Below are 14,659 nucleotides of genomic sequence, written 5' to 3'. Positions count from 1 at the left end.
GTTGGCTGTCAAGAAGAGATGCCTGCTTTGGAAGCTGCTCTTTCCTCACTCCCACCCCAAATATAGTCTAGCACAAATAGAACTAGGCAGAGTTCCAGGTCAAAGACATCTATGGGCCACAACTGCAAAAGATGCTGTGCTTCATCCTGGCCTAGCAATGGGAACCCTGAGACGGGAAGTTGCTGTGTTTACAAGAAGTAGGGTAACCACATTTGCAAACAAAGTTGAAAATTCCACTGCAGCTTTCGTTATGATGAACAGGCTAGGGTGCTGAATGCTTTTGTCTTGAGAGAGAGGTACCAGTACACTGTGTCAACAGTGAAAAACTGCACAGCAGCAAAATTGGATTTATGATTAGAAAGTTTATGCACTGTACAGTTTTTCTTTTTTGTTTTCTGACAGCCAGGACACACGTTTCTTATTAAAATCAGAGATGTGCTTCACTCAATGCCTGAATTTTTTTTAGATTATGAAAGAGTTATTAGTTACATGTCTTTAGAGAAGCCTTCCCTTTCCATTTTGTGTTTGAGTCAATGATTCAGGTGTATCTCTTAAATGAAGAAAAAAAAAATCTAGGATCAGTGACCCATGCTTAAAGACAGTTGACAAACCTGTTTGAAATCAGGTAATTGTATTCCATTTTTGCACTGGAAGTTCAATGATAATGCAGTCACACCTGATATAATGATATTCCGGGGGTAGCTGTGTTGGCCAAACAGCAAATTACGATAACATCCAAAAACTACAAAACAGTGATGCCTTTATTCAGCAAACCAAAATGCACAAAATACATGATGCAAGCTTTCGAAGTTCCGCTGGTTTCTTCATCAGGCAAAGGTGTTAAAAATCATACTGGAGGAAAAATATATATGATAATGTTAGTCACAGGCCTGCATTTTGTCAAGATAATGTTGTTGTGATGTTCTGTGTTGCAATGGTGTGGAAAGATATCTATGCGGGCAAGCCGTTCCTTCTTCTGACCATGTGGAAATGGGAACAAAACATTCCAGAGTCCGACAGATAAAATTTGAATTCCATTAGCAATACAAAAAAACAAACAAAAAACCATCTTGGATCTCAGAGGAATTATATTTTAATTCAAACACAACAGATTTTTGGGGACATTTTTTTCTGATAACAAACTGAATTGAGGATATTGTTTAAAGCTCTACAGGTGTCGATGACATAAAGTACTGGGCTGAACATATGTTCCATTTTAAATGGGACAGTACCATTTAAAAAAAATATTTCCAGTCCATCTCATCATTTTAATATAAATGTCAGTTTTGTCCTGTTTTCAAGAAAAATGCCTTGTCATGTTGCGAAAATGGGTTTGAAGATCTCTGTTTGAAATTGTGGTTGTCCCCCCCCCGCCCCAAATTTGTGTCATGATAAAGTGTTAAAAGACTGAAATTTGCTGCATAATATTACTTAATCCGAGAAATATTCATAGTATGATCATGGTGAAACACAGTCCCCTTTATACCTCCATCTAAAAATTTTGTATGAGTTGTCACTGAAGAATAATTATTAGCTCAGTATGTTCATGTAATAAATCTTTTGTTCTTGTCTTTTTCATGAATTCAGAAAATTACTTAATCCTGTAAAATCCCATTTTTGCTATCCCAATGTCCCATTTTTGTCTCATGGAAGTATGGTCAGCCTGTAAAGTACCAGTCCTGTAAGTCTAGTTTTGTGCCACTTCTGCAACAGAATGTGATGTCAGTGGACTGTCAACTTGGAGTGTCAGTTAAAGGGAATACAGGGCTTTCCGTCTTTGAAGTCATGCAGAAGGAAGGCACCATGGTTTGGATGGTAGTGGGCCATGATAGTGGGAGACCATAGGGTCTGCAGAAGAGGAGTAGGAGGGTTATATATTGTCTTTTTGTTTAGTTTAGGAAATCAACCCAACTGTGTAGTCCATGGCTTGAAACTGGCTTCTTTCATAGATGTTCAGGTCATATGACAAACTGAGAGACTGAGAGTGAAAGCCTCCAGATTCTCTACATCCATAAGGGGGAGGAAGTGGAACAAGGGGTCATTTGACCTGAGGCAAACCTATAAGTTGTTCACATAACACTATTCTGTGGTTTAATGTCACACCTGGACCAGTTGGTGTTTTTGGCCTTTCAGTGTGAGTCGACGTCAAAATAAGGGCCATGCTTGTTTTGGCCTTTCAGTGTGAGTCGACGTCAAAATAAGGGCCATGCTTGTTTTTCTTATCTGTTGTAAAGGAGTGGTCAACCAATAAAACCTCTTCCTAGCTGTGGAAACTGAGAACACCCCTCCCCTTTTTCTTGTAGTACCACAACAGTGCATCAAAATGAAAGTAGCACAGACCATGCTGTGGATCTGTACAAAACAACATTTTTGTGGCAGTCTGAAATGCAAAACAAATCCCTCACAAGAGCAAAAAGTATGGTGTTTAGATGTGACTCAACTGATCTGTAAGGGAACCTTCTGTACTTTAGTTCACTGGTTTATGAAAAGAGCATATTCTCCCTTCAGTTTGCAGTCCAGATCTGTAGAGGTTCCATACGTGGGTCAAAGGGAGAATATGGCCCCAAGTGATGCATCTGCTCCAAAGGAGGCAGGCTGCACTCATGCATGAAGCTCTGCATTAAAGCAGTGACTGTTCTTTGTAGGCAGTAATAAACAAGCCATTGCTAGCTTGGCTTGTATTGCTTTGGATACAGTGCACAGCCAACAACAAAAATGTATCTAGCTTATGCTGGATGCGCATGAATCTTCTTTAAATGGCAAAATGCTTTGTAAGAATTCTGGCTTGAGTTGAATGCTGAGATGCACCATGTTCAATCAGCAAATCACTTGTTAGTGTTGGAACTGAATCTGTTTATTTATTTTCATTTGTATGCTACTTTTTTTCCAGAATGGGGCCCATAGAATAAATTTTTAAAAATCTAAACAATAAAAATAAAAAACTATTAAAATAACCATATAAAACAGTATAAAATCATTTAAAAGATATACTAAAGTTGAAAAAAATAAAACACCCCAGTAAGAAGCTCCCCTACTTTACATTAAAAGTTGACTTAAACAAAAAGGTCTTTGGGTCCAAACAAAAAGGAAAGCTGGGTGGGGGCAGCCTAGCCTCCAGTGGAAGGAAGTTCAAGAGAGTGGGAACAGCTACTGAGAAGGCTCTCTCTCTCTCTCTCATGTTCTCACCAAACTGTGGTGGTGGTGGGACTTGACAGGGAGCCTTCCCCTGTAGATCTTAGGACTGTGGCAGGTTTGTATGGGGAATGTAGTCTTTCAGATACTTTGAATCCAAGCCATACAGAGCTTTTAAGGTCATGACCAGCACTTTGAATTATGCCAGGAAATGAACCAATAGCCAATGAAGCTGTTTTAACAAGCAAATTATATACTTCCTGCGACTGGGCCTGGTCAGCATCCTGACTGCAACATTTTGGTCCTGACTCAGTTTCCAAACAGTTTCCAAATGTAGCCCCACATAGAATGCATTGCAGTAGTCCAAATAGAATGTAATCAAGACATGTATCATCGTTACCAGATTTGACATCTCAAGAAATGGCTCCAGTTGGTACACCAGTTTAAACTGTGCAAGTGCACTGCTGGCCACTGCTGAAACCTGAGCATCCAGGCTTGGAATTGAGTCCAGGAGAACACCCAAGGTATGAGCCTGAGATTTTAGGGTAACCACATGCAGCACAGGCTGAATCCCTATTCCCTGATCTGCCTTTTGACTGATGAGGAACACCTCCGTCTTGTCAGGATTAAGTTTCAATTCAATCCATTACTGACAGAAGGCATTGGTTCAGTACAGATACAGCTTCCTTGGAATCTAATGGGAGAGAGAGGTAGGTGTCATCCAGATACAGGTGACACCACACCACAAAACTCCAGATGACCTCTTCCAGTGATTTCATGTAGATGTTAAATAACATGGGGGGACAGAATTGAACCCTGAGAGACCCCACAGGGCAACAGCAAGGCATTTAACAGGAGTTCACTAGCATCATCTTCTGAGTTTGTCCCTTTAGGAACCACTGCATAACATTGCACCCAAGTCCCATCTCAGAGAGCTGGCCCAGAAAAATACCATGATTGATGGTATCAAAAGCCACTGAGAAGTCCATTAATACAACAGTAACACACATATCCTGACCAGTTCCCTACGTAGATTATCCACCAAAGCAATCAAAGCTGTCTTTGTCCCATAATCAGGATGGAGGTCTGACTGAAATGGACCTAGATAATAAGTCTCATCCAGAAACACCTAAAGATGGGAGGCCACCACACTCCAGAAACTTGCCTAAAAATGGAATGCTAGAGACTGGCTGATAATTATTCAGAATGGTGAAATCCAGGGAGACCTTTTTTGTAATGGCCTCATCACAGCCTCTTTTATGTGGACGACAGCTTCCTTTGTTGCAGTAAGACATTCACCACTCCTCTTACCCATTTGGCCAGTCCCCCTCTAGCTGTTTTCAGAAGCCAGGAAAGCAAGAATCCAGTATGCATATGGTGGCTCTCAACTCTCCAAGGATCCTATCCACACACTCAGGATGCACCAACTGAAAGGTATCCAATACTATAGGACAAGCAGGTGCCAAAGTTACATCCATTGGACCTTTCTCAACCATAGCAATGCAAGTCAGAGCAAATCCTAGCTATTTTGTTTTCAAAGTGTCTAGCAAGTTTGTCAAGTGGTCTTTGTTTTCTTCTTGTAGGCCAGAGTGTAAAAGGCCCCTGACCCCTTAGGCAGCTGTGCTAAATGACACCATGAAAACACAGTGGTGACAGAGGAGTATAATTTCTTTGGTGCCACAATTGCCATGGCATAGGCCTTCCAATGAGTTCTAGACCATTTTTGGGTGGACTCACTCTGAGCCTTCCACCATTGTTGCTCTAGTCTCTGTCCCACTTGTTTCATCACTGCCAGCTCCCTATTGAAGCAGGGACCTCAGTTGGCTCCACTTGTGGGAGGGGATGCTTAGGATGCTTAGGAGCTATTGTGTTCACCCACCTGGCCATTACCCTATTGCAGACATCAGCCAGGGCTTCAATAGAATCACTCCCTAAATTGGGAATCCACCTAGATCCATAAGTCTCTTGGGATGGACCATCTTAATTATCTCCCCACCCCTGCAGAATTCCAAGTCTCAGTGAGTCTGAACCCTTCCAGATTGTGATCAGTCCACAACAACAGAATTACAGAAACTCCCTGCACAACCAAATCACCATCACCAACCCAGAACAGAAAACCAGGTCCAGAGTGTGTCTGACAGTATGAGTGGCACCAGATATTAATTGGTTGTCATGGTGAACATGAAGTTCTGAGCTGCTCCTGACAGAGCAGTGCCCTCATGACTCTAAGTACAAAAAGGTGAGGGGATTCAGGAAGGGAAAAAGTTGAGCAGCGAGGTGGGCACTACATCAACAGATTTCTGTTCCAGCCACCCACTTTCAAAACCTCCCAAACCTAGAAAACCATGGAAGAGGGCATTTGGTAAGGAACATGGAATCCCTATAGCTACTGTATGTGCAAATAAAGATGAAATTTACTGAACAGCTCCACCTTTCAAGTCCAATCTGTGAGTCTCAGTGGAAGATACTGTACTAAGCAGCTTATAAACTGATTTCTATGGGGTATCTCCAGGGCTTGCAACAGCTTGTTTTTTTTGGATTGGCCTTACAGGGCTGCACATTTTAATACAATACAATAATTTTAATACAGAATTCAACAGTTAAAATAAACACATCAAAAGATGACATTTCTATCCTTTCATTGAGAGCCCCTAGTAAGGAAGCAACACAGTTCATTAGGCTAATTACATTTATGAACTTTTAAAAACAAAACAAAGATGGTTATAATCCATCAGTTACTAAACTAACATGACCAAGATTTCAACCCCCCCATCACCCCCCCCCCAAACCAACAACCAGGGAATAATCCAAGATATAATAATGTGATAAGGATGGCCTATCTAATACAGCCTTCTATATAAAGTCATTCCTCCAGATTTGCGGCTTTGGAACTCGCAGCTTTGATTATTGGTGAGATTGCTGCCATGTGCACCCCCTCTGCCCTCCTCCTCCTCCATCCCTTTCCTCCTTTTCCTTCCCTCAGCTTAGCTTGGCCTCAGGGGCTGGGAGGGGGCCTTCCCTCAGTCCACTGGGGCCTCTAATCTGCACTGCCTGTCATGAGGGCTAGCTTCCTGGTGGTGCTCTGGCTCTGGCGTGTGCACGCCACATCCCCCTCCTCCTTCCCCACAAGTCCCCTTGCCTGCGGCATCACTCCTTCAGCTGTCCAGAAGTGATGCCCCCCCCCCCCCATTTCACCCCCATTGCTCTGGAGCCAGCTTAGCTGAGCCAATCCTAGGGTAACAGGGGCAAGATGGGAAGCAGGGGGGCACCCATTGGCTGCGGTGGAGGAGGACATGGCATGCGAACGCTGAGCACAGAGTGCCACCGGGAAGCTAGTCCCCATGGCGGCCAGTATGGATTAAAGGCCTTGGCATCCCCCAGGCCCTGCCTCACTCCCTCCAGACTGAGGGAAGGCCCCCGCTCAGCCCCTTAGGCCAAGCTAGGGCAGTGGGGGGGGGGGGAGACCCAGAAACTGAAGTTTAAAGGGGTTTTGGAAAAAATAAGTTTTCACAAAGCAGTGTACACACTTAAAAATGCACACAGTGGGGAAAAAAAGATTCAGTTGAAAAGGTATGTATAAACCATACAATAGTCAATGGAGAAAAATGCATATATTAGGTAAAATATATTAATAAATCTGTACATTATAAAAAATATCAAACAATGTATACAATTGACTCCTCATTGCTCTTCCATTCCCAGACTCCTTGGTTTCTCCATTTCATCCTCTTCAGAGTTTGATTTACCCGTCCTCCAATGCAAAGTTCAGTCTAAATCTTATTGTGTAGTTCTTAAAATAATTAATTGTCAGTTTTAATTTCTGCTGTATCTCTTGCCATATCACTGAAACAGAATCCTTTTTTCCTGGCGTTGCATCTTTGCCCTTCTTATATTAAACCATTTTTGGCATGCAAAGAGTTAAGCTTTCTCTCTCTAGAACAGTAATTCCCAAACTCTCGTCTTCTAAGCTTTTTGGACTTCACCTCCCAGAATCCTTGAACATTGGCCAAGTTGGCTGAGGCTTCTGGGAGCTGAAGTCCAAAATACATGGAGGACTAGATATTGGGAATCGCTGCTCTAGAGCAAATTGTCTGATATAGTGTAAGAACGACTAACTCATCCTGATGATTAAGCATTCATGCTCCTCAGGTTATTTTCAGTGAGAAGCCTCTCCCAGGCAAAACATTTCAGTTTTCTCAAGACAAACCAGTGTCACAGTTTTAATCAATTTCTGCTTACAGGGTATTTACAAAAACCATCAGTGTTCAAACTTTAGGAGTTTACTTCATAATTCCATCTTGCTATGTCCTTTATCCACAAAGAATTTTATTTTCCTTTTACTCACAGATTTATTGCACTTTCTGACTTCAGTCTTCAGTCTTAAAAATTCTTAGAAGTAATCCTCAAGATCTCATCCATTATTGTGAAAGGCAGAACTTTCATCCAGGTATTGATGACAACCCCTGGATCAAAGATTTCTTTTTATCCCATAAATCCCGTTGTTGTTGCGAAGATAGTTAGAAAAAGAAAGTACAGTTGCTCAGTTAATGTCCATGAGGGTTTTCATACAACAGGATGAGCTGCTGGAATTTGTCCTGTGATCCCTCACACACACTTTGGTCATGTCCTCAAGACCATTGATAGCACCATTTTAGCTGCTGTTTTGCACTTCTGTTTTGCACACAAATAATCACATAAAACATTGCTCTCATTTCACACCATTGGGTAATAGGAAAGGAAAGTGCATTATACAGGGAATAGGTTACAAAACATATCATGCACATGAACAGGAAATAGATTGTGCAACATATTACTGGGAACAAAATCCTTGTTTTGGGATACACTCTTGCTTAGTTTGGCTGTTCAGTAGAGTGCTGACCTCGTGTTCATCCTTTGATCTCCATCAATAAAAAGGCTACATGCTTATTTTGTTTTTCAACTGAGATCTGGAAGCATAGTAGAGATGTCTTGAAGACCCTCCTCATCCTTTTATTTTTAATCATTATGACCCTGCAGTACATATGTCAGTCCACTGCATGCTACATTTCCATGTGTACCTTCTTGTCCTTTTGAAACATTATGTCTTGTGGATTCCTCCAATTCTGTAGCATTTCCTGTGGAAACAAAACCACACTTTTACAAAGGAAACAGAACGTTCTCCAATTGCCTAATTGTCCCCAGGGAGGTGAAAGGAGTTCTCTTTATCTAGCTGCCAATTTTGGCTTGAACACTGAGGGGCTTCTGGGATGAGTCACTTCTGTGCAGGGCAAGAAGGTTTGAATGAACAGTCTTGGCACAAGACTCTCTTGGAGCCTTCATATGTATGATGTGGTATTTTGCTTGTATGGAGGTTAAATGTCCATCTAGGAAAACACATTTGGCATCTTCACATATAACCTATGGTATGAGAATTGTACTTCAATACACATGTCATGGTTTAGTCCAGGGGTAGGCAACCTTTTTGAGCCGGGGGCCGGGTTGCTGTCCCTCAGACAACTGGGGGGCCAAAGCCGGGGGGTGGAGCTTCCACCCTCTGGGGTGGAGCCGCATGCCAGGGCGGAGCTTCCACTATCTGGGGGCGGAGCCACATGTCAGGGGCGGAGTTTCCACCCTCCAGGGGCGGAGCCACATAATAATAATAATATTTGCAAGAAGCTACTAGGGCCGGCAATGCCATAACACAGGAAAAATGCATGCACACTGTCTCAACCCAGAAAAAAGCAAGCAAGTCCATGTGGGGGGATTTTGCAAAGAGAATACCAAAGGATAACAACAATAATAATAATAGCAATATTTGCAAGAATGGAAGCGACTAGGCAAGGCCGCAGAACAGGGGGAAATGCATGCACAGTGTCCCAAACCAGAAATAAACAAGCCAGCCCATGTGTAGACATTTTGCAAAGAGAATACCAAGGGATGCAAGCATAATAAAAGCAATTTTTGTTAGCATGTGGCAGCTACTATAAGGCCGCAGAACAGGAGGAAATGCATGCACAGTGTCCCAAACCAGAAATAAACAAGCCAGCCCATGTATAGACATTTTGCAAAGAGAATACCAAGGGATGCAAGCATAATAAAAGCAATTTTTGTTAGCATGTGGCAGCTACCATAAGGCCGCAGAACAGGGGGAAATGCATGCACACACTGTCCCAAACCAGAAATAAACAAGCCAGCCCATGTGTAGACATTTTGCAAAGAGAATAACCCTCTTCCCCCAAGGAACCAACCTCTTGCGTGGCAGTGGCTCTGGCTCGCTCGCTCGCTCGCTCTCTTTCTTTCTTTCTGCCTCCTCCTCCTCCTCCCCCCCATCTCCATTACAGGGGGAGGCGAAGAGAGGAGGGGAGAGCCAGAAGGGTGAAGGCCAGGGCCAGGAGGGCGGAGGAGGAGGAGCGCGGAGCCCATTAGGAGGCCTGGCGCTGCCCTGGAGCCCTCTAACAGCGCTCCAGCGAGCGCACCGAGCTTCGTACATGGGCGCCGCCATTTTCTGTTTTAAAAAGGCGGCGAAGTCTCGCGAGACTTCACCGCCCTTTTAAAGCAGAAAATGGCGGCGCCCATATAGGAGGCCTGGTGCGCTCGCTGGAGCCCTGTTAGAGGGCTCCAGGGCAGCGCCAGGCCTCCTAACGGGCGCCGCGCTCCTCCTCCTCCGCCCTCCGCCCCCAGCCTTCGCCAAAATGGCGGCCGGAGAGGGGCATCGGCGGCAGAATCGGCGGCAGGGGCGAGCAGGGGCCGGTTCTGGTGCCTCTGGGGGCCGGATGTGGCCCGCGGGCCGGAGGTTGCCGACCCCTGGTTTAGTCCTTTGGTGCTGCTGAATGGCTACCCAGCTCGTTTAATTTGGAACATGAGAAGATATCCTCTTATTTATGCAATATAGGTTGAGCCTTCATTATCTGAAATGCTTGAGACCAGAGGTGTTTGGATTTCAGAGTTTTCTGGATTTTGGAATATTTACATAAACACACAGTGATATATTTTGGAGATGGGAACCAAGTCTAAACATGAAATTTATGTGTGTTTCATCTGTACCTTATACACATAGCCTGAAGGTTATTTTATACACAATAAATTTAATAATTTTGTGCATGAACAAAGTTTGTATACCATTAGAAAGCAAAGGCATTACTATCTCAACCCCCCATGTGGGTTTTGGAATATTTTAAATGTTAGAATTCTGTATAAGAGAGACTCAACCTGTATGTATGTATGTATGTATGTATGTATGTATATGTGTGTGTGTGTGTGTGTGTGTGTGTGTTGTCTCTCTATATATTGACATATTTATGACATGTATATGTGTGTTTTTTTCTACACACTTTTATCCTCACATCAATCCTGTGAGGTAGGTTAGGCTGAGAAATGAATGGCCCATGCTTGGCTGAATGGAGATTAGAACTCTGGTTTCTCTTCTCTTAGCTCTGGGATAATAATGCAATGAACTAGCAGCCTTAGTAGTGATGACTGAGCTGGGAGGTCCACAGTTCTAATTTTGCTCAAACCTAGTCACTGTGGCTTTAAGAGCCAAATTGTATGATGAATGGTTTATGACACTCCCTCCCATTGCTTCCCCCCCAAACAACAACTTCTCTGTGAGAAATTAACACAGAATACCTTGGATGGGCTTTCTGTGAATTCAGTTTCTAGAGGGAGGTTCTATATCACGTTAAAAACTTATGTATTTATTTACTATAGTTATATCCCACTCTTCAGCCAGAAAGGCTCTCAGAATGGTTTACAGATAGTTAATTAGATATTTCTTTGCCCTCAGGCTTACAATCTAAAAAAGACATGACACAAAAGGAGAAGGGAATGGCAGTGGGAAAGGGAATAAGCCCCTCTGAGGCTTGGACCATGGCACATGGACTGGAGGGAGGGCTCTTCTTCTTACTTTAGGCCAGGCCTGATGGAGCTGGCCAGCTTTTCTCTCCCTCTGAGGCTGGATGGTATCAGATGGCAAAGAGGAAGGGCTCGTCTTCTTACTTTAGGTATAACAGCTGTCACTAGAGCATCAGTGAAGGCTCCTATCTGAAAGGTTTGTATTGTTGCAGGTCTTAATTCACATAGCCCACACACAAACACACACACAGAGGTGGACAACTGTGGTACACACTATTTTCACCCCTATGATGGATGGCCACTCTTGGCCAAAACTACATTGCAGAAGTGACCAGACGTCAGTTCAAATAACAAATGCCTGGTTTTCTTGACTGATTTTCTGCCAGCTTTTGTGGTCTGGCAGAAGAGGAGGGGTTTAAAGACAACCCCTCTCTGATTTGCAGTGTTGTTCTTTTTAATCCAGTTTAATCCAAGGTTCTTGGGTTTTTTTTGCAGGTGGGGATATTGGGCCCTCATGTGGGCCATGCACTGCACTTTCCTCATTCCTAATATAGGATTTTAAATACAAGCACCTTAAATTGGGTCAAGAAATGAACAGGCAATCAATGGAATTATTACAGAATAGTTATGTTATGACCTCAAAATCTATCTCCTGCAAGTATTCTAGTTGCCACACTCAGGACCAACTGAAGTGTTTAAAGGCAGGCCTTCAATCCCATTTTGGGAGAAAGCCAGGATATAAATAAAATAAATATATTAATAGGGCATATAGTTGTAGTTTAGCCTGGATACAACCAAAGCAGCCCCTTGGATTGTAGTTAGGAAGTGAAGGGACTTATTTTCATCAAGATATTGGACAGAAGGAGAAATTAAGTGAATTTTCAGAAAGTGTTATCCAGACATTTACTTTTGATGTTTTTTCACTTCCATATAGCAGCAATGCAAAGGGAAGAGTAAGAAACTAGGTCTAATTGGTTGCTCTTCCAATGGTGGCAACATGTGCTGGTGTTTTATGAGACTGAAGTGAATGTGTAACATTCAAATAGAAAGACTATTTAGTATAGAAATGGAAAAGAACTGCATTTGGTCTTTTGTGGACAATTGTCACTTCAGGGTCTGAAACTCCCACTTCTGAGGCATGAATTACAGGATTCTTTGGTGAAAGCCATACTGAAATGCAAAGGAGCCACACAACAGCTCACTCAGAGAACTTCATGGTGAATTTGTGCTCTGATTATTTTTTTCTGTTGTATTATTCCCCCGACCCACATATTCTCTTGAGATATAGATAGCTACCATTGCTACTGAATTATCATCAAAAGTGTTTATATTCATTAAGCTTTTGCAGTGAGGGCTACCAGGCTTCTTGGAGAGAATGTTTTGACAATATTTGAAGCTCATAGCTCATGCTGTAGTTATTGCTTGCCGTTCTGTTTCTTTCCAACAGACTGAGGTTCCATCTGTCTACCTGATGGTATGAATGTCACCCTATAGCATTAATTGTGTTTTAAGGAGTGTGGGAATCCATTACTATCTGCCTCACAGTGTGCTTTTTTGTTGTTTATTAGTAATATTTAGTAACAAAATTGAGAATTTTCCAAATACAGTATAACTAAAAATAGAGAAAAATGAAAAAGAGGGAAAAAAGGAAGAAAAAAGAAAGGGAAAGAATAAGATACTAAAAGAAATAGAAGGAAATAGAAAATATTTTCTTTCCAGCAGTTATGCATACATATAATATAACTATATTTCTCCTATTAAAACTACACTGTTCACTTCTTTCAGTAACTCAAATCTTATCAAGTCTCAAGATCAACTATTACCATGTCATTCTCTACAAAAAGTCTATCAGGGATTTCCAATTTTTTAGAAATGCCACTAACAATTTCCCCCTAATCAGACCAAACAAATTGTCCATTTCGATTTTAATAACTGTTCCTCCTTAGTAGGTAATACTGAATTATTTCATCTTTGCGCATACAGTAGCCTTGCTGCCATGTTCATATACTAAAGTATATGTTCATGTGTTTTCATTTGCCTGTTTAATGGTCATACATATTGCATTTTAATCTACGTCGTGTCCTGCCCTGAGCATTGTTCTTGCTGCCATTGTTGCTGTTGTTGTCGTTATTATTATTATTATTTAAGTATATGCTACCAGAAAACTCCTACCCAGTCTGCTGAATTTTAAGCAAACCCAGTTCCGGCTTCTTTTACATCTCTTCTTTATTCAGGTGTTAATCCAACTGGTAAAAGTTATTGTTTTCATTATGTTACATGTTTCTGATACTGAATTTTAATTTTTTTATTGTTATTATTAGCAGCAGCATTAGTACTAATGTTGACATTATTAAAGGCCTGTTTAAGCTACAGAGACTATTTAGGAGCAAATGGCTTAAGTACCAATGATCAAGCAATTACAGAACACAAACAGATAAAAATCCATTCAGCATGGAGAAGTATGGCAGCACAAAAGAAACTCATTATTTTGTCTCACAGGTAAAAGAGTTTAAAGGCCAGGAAGCTTGGTAATAAGTTCTGAAACCCATTTAATTAAATGAACAACCACTGTAGTGAGGATATATCAATTTTCCCCAGTGGATTTTGAAATTGGAAACACCAGGGAGGATGCTGATGATGAAGATGATGATGCGACATTTGAAAAGGTATCTCCAGAACTGCATCAGCTTTTATATTTATCTAGCAAAGTTCAGCACTATAGAGCATTTAATTAAGATTACACTATATAAATATGATCTAAGAGTTGGAAATCCTGACTGCTTCACATTTAAATCCTCATATTTATACAACATTTCCTACCTAATCCTTGCAGATAAAGAATTATACAGTCACATGCAGTTTCTGATTTTAAAATCATCTGTTTTCTTCATGGCCTATCAGCTTTTCAATGGACACTAAGTGATATGTGCATCCTTTCAGTTCAGTAGAACTTGAAGAAAAGGCAATCAGAAGTTAAACCCACAGAAATTTCACGAGGTGCTATAGATCTTCACAACCTAGCACTAATACTCTCCATTGCTTTGTGGAAGCTATTTGTTCTTAGTAATAAATACAGTAGTCATTTTCAAACTATTGGTCAGCTTTGGGGCCAAAGTGCCTCCGCAGGTAATGGCCATTCAACTCCAGACACTCTTGAATAACTTTTTATTATCTGGGTGTATTGTTTCCTGCCTGAGACTCACACCAAAATAGTTTTGGATGCTCTTATGGACAGACTTTGTCCAAATTACAATTGACTGTTTTCTCCCACAGTATCTCTTGATCCTGGTTGGTGATTTGGGACACTGTTCCTCATGGGCTCTAATCTCACATTTCCAAAAGACATGCTTAATCTCCCTTTTACTCATTTTTTCTCTTTCTTTTAGTTTTTTTTTTTCTCTCTCAGAGAATCCTCAAAAGCCATAATTTGGAACAGAGGTATGTTGCTGCAGGTTAACACTCTTTTCTTTCATCTTAAATATGGCTTAACTTTCAGTTAGTAGTTGAGCCCTAAAAAATTTTTTTGTTATTTTACACCTTCCATTTTTAACACTTGCCCTCTGAACCAAAATTTGAAACCATGGTTTGATGTCAGCAATGTCCTTCAGAACTCTACATTGGGCAAACAGGCCAGTCCACTAATCCATAGGATATGGATCCATAGGATAAACTGACATAAATCAGACATTAGGAATGG

At 41.6% G+C, this 14,659-nt stretch overlaps 1 protein-coding gene across 5 annotated transcripts in view; it reads left to right on the top strand.

Moving 5' to 3' along the window:
* The window catches only part of LOC149319097 (Krueppel-like factor 12), a 261,087-nt gene that overhangs the window by 39,763 nt on the left and 206,665 nt on the right, over positions 1-14,659 (top strand). The window lies entirely within an intron of this gene.

The sequence above is a fragment of the Sceloporus occidentalis genome, unplaced genomic scaffold (genome assembly GCF_023333645.1).
Source record: "Sceloporus occidentalis isolate IW3139 unplaced genomic scaffold, rSceOcc1.0.p SCAF_2, whole genome shotgun sequence".
Taxonomy (NCBI): domain Eukaryota; kingdom Metazoa; phylum Chordata; class Lepidosauria; order Squamata; family Phrynosomatidae; genus Sceloporus; species Sceloporus occidentalis.
The sequence above is the reverse complement of the archived record's forward strand: the minus strand, read 5'-3'. Positions and strand labels throughout refer to the sequence as shown.